This window comes from Cotesia glomerata, linkage group LG4 (assembly GCF_020080835.1).
Source record: "Cotesia glomerata isolate CgM1 linkage group LG4, MPM_Cglom_v2.3, whole genome shotgun sequence".
Lineage (NCBI taxonomy): Eukaryota > Metazoa > Arthropoda > Insecta > Hymenoptera > Braconidae > Cotesia > Cotesia glomerata.
This window is the reverse complement of record NC_058161.1, coordinates 27,451,048-27,462,057: the sequence shown is the minus strand read 5'-3', so window position 1 is coordinate 27,462,057 and position 11,010 is coordinate 27,451,048. Positions and strand designations below refer to the sequence as shown.

Below are 11,010 nucleotides of genomic sequence, written 5' to 3'. Positions count from 1 at the left end.
ATGTGCATCTCGCTTAAAAAGTGAACAGTGCTTCATAAGAGTAAAATTTTTCGACAGAATTATAATTAATCAAAGAGTTAAATTAAAAAAAAATATGTTTTGTTCTTGAATCAAGTAGTTTTTTTCTAGAACTTAATTCGTATTAACATCAAAAGGTTCTTTGTGGAATTGAAAATTCAGGTTAATAAATTTATTTTTTTATTTTCTACAAAAAGCATATACTATAAATTAAACGACAAAATTCTCATTATAAACAGAGAAAAAGGATTTCTTCACTCAATCCCTATTAAGTCAATCGTAAAAATACCTGTAAAATGAAAATAATCTTCTTACGAAAAACAAAACTCATAGAAGTTATTATAAAGAAAAACTTTGAAAATCCAAACAGCATAACAAAAAGCGTCTTTAGAAAGCAATTATCACCAAGAGTTAAAGTCAGAATCTTAAGTATTACTTGATCATCTGACAATAGAACGAAAAAATGTTCCATGGAAGTGCATCTACAGAATCCGTACAATTCCAAAAAAAGTTATCAGAGAATAAGACATCATCGTCTTCATAGAAAGAGCAATGCAAAAGGGGTTGCCCCGCCCTCAGCGAACAGAAACCGAAGCTAAAGTCGAGTCGTCAAGCTCGAATTCTATCTCACCCTCACATACCCGTACACCCTCTTACACCCGCTGTTCTTCCGGGTACCCCACGCCCTTTCTCTTCACTCACACAAACATACAGACCAAAACTGCTCCTCACATTCCCTAATCTCATATAACCTACCAAACAATCATACAAACAGATATAAAAAGCTTATATGTATAAATTCAAGCATACTTGTTCACCCACACATTCACGTCACCCTCACACGCTCAAATATTATCCACCACTACCCTTATAACGTGAATGTTTAACGCCAATAACTACCCTACCACCGTTACTACCACTACTGAGAAGCGGAGTTCGTACTTCTTCGTCTTCTTTTATAATATGGCGGCGATCGATTCGAGACTGCCGTTTGCCGTCGTGCGTTATGGCCGCAGTGGCGCCACTATCATACGTTTTAACACTTTGTCTCCTCAGTCTCAACTCGGATTCAGTCTATGACTAGACCGTTATTTGCTACGAGACTTTAATTCCCTTTTTTTCGCCTTTATTTTCCAAGGCGCTATAATTATTATTTATTTACTTTTTTTATTAATCATTCTTCAAATTATTTAACTAATTATTATTATTCGTATTTTTTTACCCGTGTCTGTTGCGCCATTACTTGCAAGCAATAACGGTGAGTACTTTTATATATACTAAAAAAAAATTTTTTTTTCGTTTTTGGTGTATGTGAGTGTGTGCGTGTGTGTTTGTGTACATATGTATGGAACATATCTATACATACACATGTATACATACTCACGTATTATGTATATTAAATGAGTGTCTACATAATTTGACCTGATAATTTTATTATTTTGGACGATCAATATTTACCATTTGATCGATAATAAAGAAAATCTTGATGGATTTTTAATTGAATTGGTGACTACAGTTAATTAAGTAAAGCTTGATGCTTCGATTAGACTGGAATGGATTAGATTGCATTCTTTTTTTAATCGATAGTGATGAAAAGTAAGAAAAATTCTGGTTTTATAGCCAGATTATGTGAAAAACGGAAAAAAAATTTTTTTTCGCTTTACGCTTCTTCGACTAGAGTGGAATTGATTAGATTCCAATGTATTTTTTTTTTTTTTTTTTTTTCAATAGCACTTAAAAGTAAATTTTTGTTTTTATAGGTAAAATATGTGAAAACGAAAAAGACTTTTTTTTTTCAATTTTTGTTGCGTCAATTCGATTGAATTGAATGGCATTACTTTTTTGTTTTAATGAATTCGTAGAGATTGAGAAGAAAACAAGGAAAATTATATTTTTTATAGACAAAACATGTGAAACACAAAAAAAATTATCTTTACTTCGGGACGCTATCGCTTAGCTAATTTTTAAAGAAGCGTAAGAAAAAACAGCGTAAAAAAAGTAGGCTTATGCAAGAATCTCGTTATGAATTATGAATACATTTAATCTTAAAAAAAAAAAAAAAAAAAAAAAATGGCGTAATTTTTTTGCGAGACATATGGGTTTACTTGGGTAAGATAGGGGTGGTGGTGGGCGAGGTGAGGGAGGATAAGTACGGCATATATATATATATATATATACACATATATGATAAAAGCAGTGAAGGCATTCATGCATGTGCATACAAAACGTTAGTGCATACAAGCGTATCTAGTTCTTCACACAAGCGTACAAACTTATCGTTCTTGCAATATTACACACACTGAAAGAATGGAGGTACATTACCACTTGGTCATATTTATTGCAAACAAACTACCAAGTAGGGTTAGGTCTAGCGAATGAAGTATGAGTTATAACAATGTAGGTACGGTTTTATTTCTTCCTTCGAAGGCTTTATTGTTTTTAATAATAAAAAAGTTTCAGGATAAACGAATATTTTTATTTACTGTCTCATAACGGGAAACCACACAACGACTTTGTTGCTAACGAAGGTTATTGAATTTTGCGAAATATTTAAATACTATAGCAAACAATGTGATTGATTGATTGCTTAGGCAGATACAAAGTTAGGTTTCATTGAAAAAAACCTATAACGAAACTACAAGAATATATTAACGGAATTCGTGCTTTCTAAATGCTTTGTTGGGCAAACAATGCAGTTAATTAAATTTTACGGGTACAGAGCGGTATTAAATTAAGAAGAAATCCCTTGACAAGATTTTAGAAAAAGAACAGATCTTTTGGATTATTGTTCTAGAACAATATGCGGTTAATCATAATTATCAAAACTGTTTTGACTTCAAACGAATCTTTGATTTGACCATTCGAACAATTGATTTACTGTTGGAACGTATTGTTTAGAGAGCAAACAGTGTGGCTAGTAGGCCGGGAATATTGGTATGTACGATACTAATTTACATTTGCTAATACGAGCATTAATTCCATGTTGTGAAAAATGTAAATTCGTTCATTAATTGTATTAATTTTTTAAAATAGGTTTTTTTCTTGAATGCGAGCAGACTTTTTCGTGAATTATTGATGGGTTTCAGTGGGTATAATCAATACATGGTTCAACAGACACACATTAGAATAAAGTTGGAGAAAAGTCAAATATTAAGTTTCACACAAAAAAATTTATTTTCAAGTAGGTTACTTTGAATCAATACTTGACGCAGATATTTACGAAACTGAATTCAGACACTTTATAATTTGAATATTACTGCAAGCACTTGATTTTTCTAACTCTAATTGTCTTAACGATTAGCTTCTTCAGTTTCATGAAAAAATTGAAATTTATTGTTGTTTTAGCTTTAATCTACAATTTTATTACACTGATAAAAAATTAACTTAAATCAAGACGAAAAATCTTGAACTAAGAAGATCTTTTTGAAGATTTTCATGTTTTTGTGCTAAGCAGAATAATTCTTTAGCTCAAAAAAATTTCTCCTTGATTCAAGACTATAAATTTCTTCAAAACGATGTTCTCTGCTCAAGATTTTTTTTCTTGAATCGAGTTAATTTTTTTTATCAATGTAGTTGCAAGAAAAATGAATTTTCTTATTTATTTTCATTCTTTTTTTCGATACTCTTATTATTTTTTCCGTTAAAATTGATGTACATTCCGAAAATTTTGAAACGATATTTTGATTTCTAAAAGTCATTCAAATCAGTTCCAGTTTTCAAAGTATTCTTCTTCAAAATTTTACCGATCGCTTCATACAATTCAAAGAATTATTTAAAATTTTTGTTCAAGTTCTTCCCAAGCCAGACATTTCATGATTTCAGAGTAAATTTTGATAAATTAGAAAAATTGATCCTGATTCGATCAAAACTCTTTTTTTTCAATGTGACAGTAAAGAAAGCTACTAAAAAACACAAAAGCACTGAAGGGTTAAGTTTGGCAAAAGTTATATGATCATAGAACAATTTTTTTTCCCTTCTTTTTAGCGAAATTGGATGACGTCCAACCTTATATTTGAACTACGAAGAAACTAGTTAGGAAAAAAGTCTTCTAACTTGGAATAGCCGAACTTTTCACAATCAATAAAATTAACATATGCAATTTGTAAAACAACGAACAAAATTGACAGGTGCATCAAATTCCGAAAAACATGAAAAAAATTTCAATGTTCAGTTGCAAAAAATTGTAGCGTACTCATATCTCGCCTACGGCTTGAGCAGCTTTACACACAGATGCGGTTTCTACTATAAGCGAATCAATAAATTGTTGGAAAATGAAAAATGAAAAGCATTTTATGCCAAACAAACTTCTGGATTGGTTTAATCCAAAGCTAGTACTCTTTACACTATTGAATATTGGGAATATATGGAACAATAGTTACCGCAACATTGTTTGAGAATGAAATAGAATGATATGAAATGGAGACATAAAATGGATAATGTAAAATATAAATTTAAAATAATAGAATGGGAAAATAAAAAGACAAAGGTAGAATAATGTGTTCATATTCCGCTGTCAGAAAGACAAAATGCCCCGAGTAAGGCAATGTTACTTTATCCATTTAATTAACTAGACAATAGACAGAGAAACGTTTCACATAACCTATTCTCTATGTAACCACCCAGCGTTTACATATTCTCCGAAATACTCTGACAGCTTTAGATGTCAGGTTGCGAATGTTATCGTATTAGATAACACTCCAGTGTCAAATACACTAATTTCTAACTCAACTACTATTTTTGTATGTGTATCTGTGAACTTGCAGCCATTTTGTGTAGAACAATGAAGTTAATTGAAATATTTGATGTATGAATTCACATAATAAGATAAAGTTGATTTAATTGATCAGCCTCCAATTTATAACCTCTTCATCATCGTCTTCGAAGGAAGGAAGGGGTTGTTTACGTTCCTTTGATACGATGACAGTTTCGAAACTGATAATTTCATCAGCAACTTACAAGTTATAAGTTATAAGTTTGTTCGTTCAGCGAAAACAAACTTTAGTTTATCAACTCTCCAGTTTAATCGAAAGGTTATCTCTATCTAATGAACAATCAAAGTCACTTATACATCATTTGATTTTTATTCTATTTATTTTGTAATAGATAAGCGTTGTTTTCTTTAAAAATTGCATTGGAGTAGAATTTAAAGAATATCCATTTCAAGAAGAAAAGAAAAATTGACGGTCGACGATATTTTTTCGTTTGTCTTTAAAATTTTATTCAATTTACTCGTTAATATTTTGTCTATCTCTCGATATTGTAATTTAAAATTTATAAAAGCTGGCCTGAATGTATATCTCAATATTCTCTACACGCAATGAAAAATTTCTTTTCTATTGGAAGTGTAGCCATAATTTATAGCTAAATTTGTCATTAAAGACAAATTTGGGAACTGGGGAAATAAAGGATAAATGGGGGAGGAGGGACCTTACTCAGTAGGAATTTTTCGGTAACCGAAAAAATAATTCAGACAGCCCAGACCGGGACTCGAACCCGGATCGTTTGGTTACGCGCCAAAGGCTCTACCAGTTAAGCTATCTGGTCTAGTAGTTAATCATAATTGAACGAAGATTGAAAACTCTATTTATATATAAGTTCAAATTTTGTTATTTTAAATCAATCATGAATTTTTATATCTAAAATAACAATATTAACCCGTACATATGTATTTTGATTAAGATTATGCTCGATCCTAAAGAAACTCGAGGAAACTTGAGGTATGTTGACGAAAATATCAATCTGTAAGAGATACCCAAGATCTGTTATTGAAAATTTCATCTAAATCCTAAAACAATATAAAGCTTCTTCTCGAAACATTCTTTCATAATAAAGTGGTGTAGTATATTAAGATAATCTCTAAACTAAGCGTGATTTATCACGAATAAATTAGTGAAAAGTTTTCGAGCGAGAATAAAGCACAAATTTGATGTATACGAGGAAATATATTAAATCTTGTTGTACAAGCTTAATATTCCTCAACTATTCGACTAATTTGGTTCATTTATGTTATACAAACAGCATATTGTACTACAAGGAATGAAACACTATTTCGTAGCCGTGAGGGTGAGGGTGACTACCCAAGTCAAAAGTATTAATCCGCGTATTGTCTTTCTTTCACACTATCCTCGGCTTTTTCTTGTCCCAACTAAGTTTACAAAGTTGCCGAACTTTCTGTTGCTTTTAACGAAAAGTTCGAGGTATTACAGACACAAGTCACAATTGAAAAAAAAATTTTATGACTTTAGTATTTAGACTAATGGTTACGAAAGTAATCAAAAGATCAGAAATATATCTTGAACACAATTTTGAAATTTACCGAATAAATTTGTCTCTTGCAAAGAATTTAAATATGGAAAATATTTTTTTTTTAATTGCTCGCTCATACTCGGATGTTATTTATAGATAATTGAGCAGTTAAAAACGTGTATGCGGACTTTTTTTAGATAGTTAAAAAAAAAGTTACGAATTTAATGTCAAAGTTCAGTTTTCTCACTAATTAGTTAATGTCACTTTTAGTTCAAGCTGTTTTACGGTAGATTGACGATAATGATTATAGAAAGAGTAAAAAATAAATATTTGTAATGTCAACTACAGAAGTATGACTTTATAAAGATGTATTCCGGGTCTCAAGTATACCCTTTTTTCGACAAGCAATACTTTGAATACTTTTTAGGCGCAAGTATCGAAAAATCTCTACTTTCTGCTTTTTAACACAGATCTTTAAAATACTGTAGTTCATCGGAAGTTTTCATCATTGCTAGGATCGTTTGCTACGGGATGCCAAAATCTAAATATAATTCAAAATTTACATTTATCGACACATACTAATAAATTTACTGTCAACTTTCAATATTAATAATAAGGTATCCGCGGGTAACAAGGCCTCAGTGACAGAAAAAATATTTAACATAACCGCTTCCGCTCAAGGCTACTCTAGTAGAAGCATCTTGCATAGAAATGTCGCGAAAAGTTTATAGAGTCCCGATACCACGTTTCCTGTCTTCTACGTTTCATCTTTCGTCATGTATTATCGTAGCGCAGATAAATTTCTAAAAAACGATTTGAGTCAATTATAAGCATTTTTTATAATTTTAGGTTTAATGATTTAAAATCATCGTTTTAATGTTTATCAATATCTTAAAAAGTATTGTTGCTAAATTTAAGTTATAATTGATCTCTAATATCAATTTTATAAAGAATAGTTTAACTATTTCGAGTAAAATACCATCTTAGTAAAATAACCATCGTAGTGAAATAACCATCGTAGTAAAATAACGCCTATTCGTACAGTTTTTGTAAAAGTTCAATTTAGTGTTTGTTAATGGTAAAAATGACCATCGCTTCATTATGTTTCATGGCTAATGTATTAAAATGAAGATTAATAATACATTTCGATAATTGAATGCAATTTTTTCGATTTTTCTCGTAATCTCCCTTAGCTAGGCCCCTATCAAAAAAGTCCATATGGGTGTTATGTCCAAGGGCGTTTAAGTGGTAGCGTAAACGGTGGAGGTTTGGACTAACAATTTAAAGAATACGCAACGGAGGTTTTAATTCCGTTGTTTAATTATTTATGTGGGACGTTTTCGACGGACGAATTTACCACGCCTTCGTTTGAGACTGATTACGGATTTTATTAAGAATAGATGTACTTACTCTTTGCAGGATTTTTAGTTATTACCTGATCCGTGATTCCGGGGCTGCTGTTAGCGCCTTTTCTTGGATTGGGGCCTTCTGATTGGTCCTTGCAGCGGATGGATTAGGATGGAATTGGGCTGCTTTACGGGCTTCTTATTTTGTGAAATGAACTGATTTAAAACTGATTTCACTTTTATTTAGATTTATTTTTGTAAACGCCAAAACTTACACTTTCACAAATTTGGTTTTAACGTAATTTAATTTAATGAATTTTAATAATTTGATTGAGCTAACGTCCTCCAGTCCCCCGTAGGGTAAAGTGCGCAAAACTAGCTTTTAGGAAATTTTGAATAAACTTACTGGCCGAATTCTCGCCTAAGTGCAGGGCAAATTAGAACTTTGAGAATACGACTCTCTAAGATACTTAAAATTAATACGTGGCCTGCCGGTTAAACCGCGTCCAAACTTCCTTTAAGTGCGGTGCAAATTAAAGCAAAGGACTCTACAAGGCACGGGCCCGTCAGTTAAACGCGGAAGTCAAATTAACTAACAAAGACCTGGAGCGGTCTCCGTTTCTCGTTTTTAAATGCTCGCGGTGCTGAGTTTGCAGAAGTCCCCGCTAGTCAACCAGGAGTCACGTAGCTTATATTTTATTGTGGCTTTCGCGCATGGAGAAGTCTTCCATCTGTGTGGGTAATTTAAATTAAAAATAAAAATTTGCCGGTGGACATAACATGGGAAACCAGCCTGGATTCCCACATGGCGTTTTCGGATAGATTCCCATATGGTTTCCTATATAGGAATCCAGGGTAGGATCCTACATAGATTCCCATATTAATCAGGCGAAAAATAATTATGAAGTAATTGCTATTAATTAATTATTAATTGAAATTAATTCTAAAAAACGGATTTTGTAATTTTATCTAATGAAAAAACTACTCACGTCTGATGGACTTGAACCCGATACCTCATGGTTGACAGTCTTCTACGCTACTCACTGGCTAAGTCACGTTCTTACAAGCTCTATGTTTATTCCACTTATATAAATTCTCTATAGAAATCCATACTTCCGATGTGGATTTCCCATGCAAGAATCTATAAACCCACAGGTTCCTATGTAGATTCTTATAGGAATTCATATTTCCTATGTAGATTTCCTATGTAAGAATCCATACTTCCTATGGGTTCCTATACGAATTCCATAGTTTCCTATGTAGATTCCCATATAAACTCATGTGATTTTTTTTGATAGAGGCCTTACTACTTGCCGGTAGTTTATGTATAATTATTAAAATTCTCGTTTTTTTACTCTCTCAAGTCATACTTCTGTAGTTGTTATTACAAAAAAATTTTGTTTGATACGTATAAAGTAAGGAATCTGGTACACTTGAATTTGTGAAACTCTCCTTTAAAGTTATGTTTACATCCGTCACAGGAACTCATACGTGTAACGACATATTCGATTCCGTAATGGATGCATCATAACTTGAAGCTTGTATGTATCGCAAATTCAAGTGCATCAAAAAACTTTACTTCACTTATGCATCAAAAATACGAAAATAAGCAAAAGTAGTTAACCTTGTGAAGCAAAGTAGGAGATTTTAGGAGTCTAACAAATTGAAATGCTCTTAATGATTTAAAAGCAAAGTAAAATGCATTAACCAAATGTCACTTGGGAAGCGGATGTTAGTTTGTTTCTAACGATACATTAGTAGCAAATACAAAGTGATATGACCTAAAAATAAACATTAATAATTAAATCTGAATTTTTATTGGCTGTCCAGTCTATTGCACGAATTTTTTTAACTAATTATTTATCTAATAATTTATAATATCGTTCGCCTATATTCCCTACAGGCATAAACGATTTTAAAATTCGTATATAAATTTGTCATTAAAGGTAAATTTGACTGAAAAAATAATTCGGACGGCCCAGACCAGGAATCGAACCTGGATCTTTTGGTATCGCGCCAACTGCTCTTCCCTTAATATAAGCTATCTTTTACCTTTAATGACAAATTTATATACGAATTTTAAAATCGTTTATGCCTGTAGGGAATACAGGCGAACGATATTATAAATTATTAGATAAATAATTAGTTAAAAAAATTCGTGCAATAGACTGGACAGCCAATAAAAATTCAGATTTATAGTATTATAAAAACCAGTCTACAGAAAATATATTGTATAATTAATAATTAAAGCTTGTTTTACAACGAATAACTAGACTCTTATAACAGATTTATTGAAACTTTAAATTTAAAAATAATCTTTTGTAAAAATATTTCATCAACAAAAGCTTTTCGATTTCTAACTTTGATATTCAAATATAACATCTCAATTTAGACTTTTGAACGTTAAAATACTCAAAATAATACGGAATAACCGTTATCCAAACATAGCGATCTCATAAATAATCTAAACTATCATGAATTCTTTTATTCGGCTCAATAAAACTTTTCTTTCTTCATACAGCGATTGAAACTCCTTTAAAACTGGAAGATCAAGCGCTTTCTTTGATGTTAATATTGCTCTGGGTGGTAGTTAAATTTACCTAAGAAAAGAATTGAATTTACATGAGATCCGGCTTGTAGAGAAAATTGTGTTTATTCGAACCGATAGCAATTCACTATAGAAATATAGACCTAATTATATTTGAGTAATAATCCGTAACGTTTCAACCTACATTTTTAACTTCCCGCTGAGAAAAATTGAAATTTTTTTGAAATTCGAGAAGTTATTGGTTTCACCCCGTTTTGCGAAAATCGAGTTTTCATCAGATCTCGACGTTTTAAAGTCACGGGAAGCTTCCCTGACTATTCCCGCAATGGTGTCGGTGCGGCTGTGTGTGTGTGTGTGGGTGTGTGTGTGTGTATGTATGTAAAACTCTTATAACTTTTGAATGGCTCGACCGATCAGATCGAAATAGATAGCGATCCAAAGAGTATCATTGCCATTAAATTTCGTAAAAATTTGAATCGATTCGGTTCGCTAGATTTTGAGAAATCTCAAAAATAAAATTTTTAAAAAATCGTTTTTTTGGAATAACTTCTAAATGGCTCTACCAATCGATTCCAAAAACTAATCCGCTCTTAAATTTAAAAAACCGCGTCGATTGACACTAGTCCCGTCAAAATCGGGTGATTCGTTCGAGAGTTATCAAAAACGAAAAATTTCGAAAAAAGTATTTTTTTCACATAACTTCGACATTTCTTTTTGGATTGTTTTTGATAAGATAACGGAATTATTAGAGCCCAAAAAACGACATCGATCGCCACTAAAAACATGAAAAACGGTTGATTGGTTCGTGAGTTGTCGTGGATCGTTGTCGAAAAAATTCGGAAAAAATGAATT

The 11,010-nt window shown here is 31.7% G+C and overlaps 1 protein-coding gene across 1 annotated transcript in view; it reads left to right on the top strand.

Moving 5' to 3' along the window:
* The first annotated feature begins 1,083 nt into the window (after positions 1 to 1,083).
* Positions 1,084 to 11,010, top strand: part of LOC123262506 (complexin) — an 84,657-nt gene continuing 74,730 nt past the window's right edge. The window contains exon 1 of the mRNA XM_044724754.1: positions 1,084 to 1,276. The gene's annotated coding sequence lies outside the window, so the exon portion shown is untranslated. The remainder of the gene's footprint in view (positions 1,277 to 11,010) is intronic.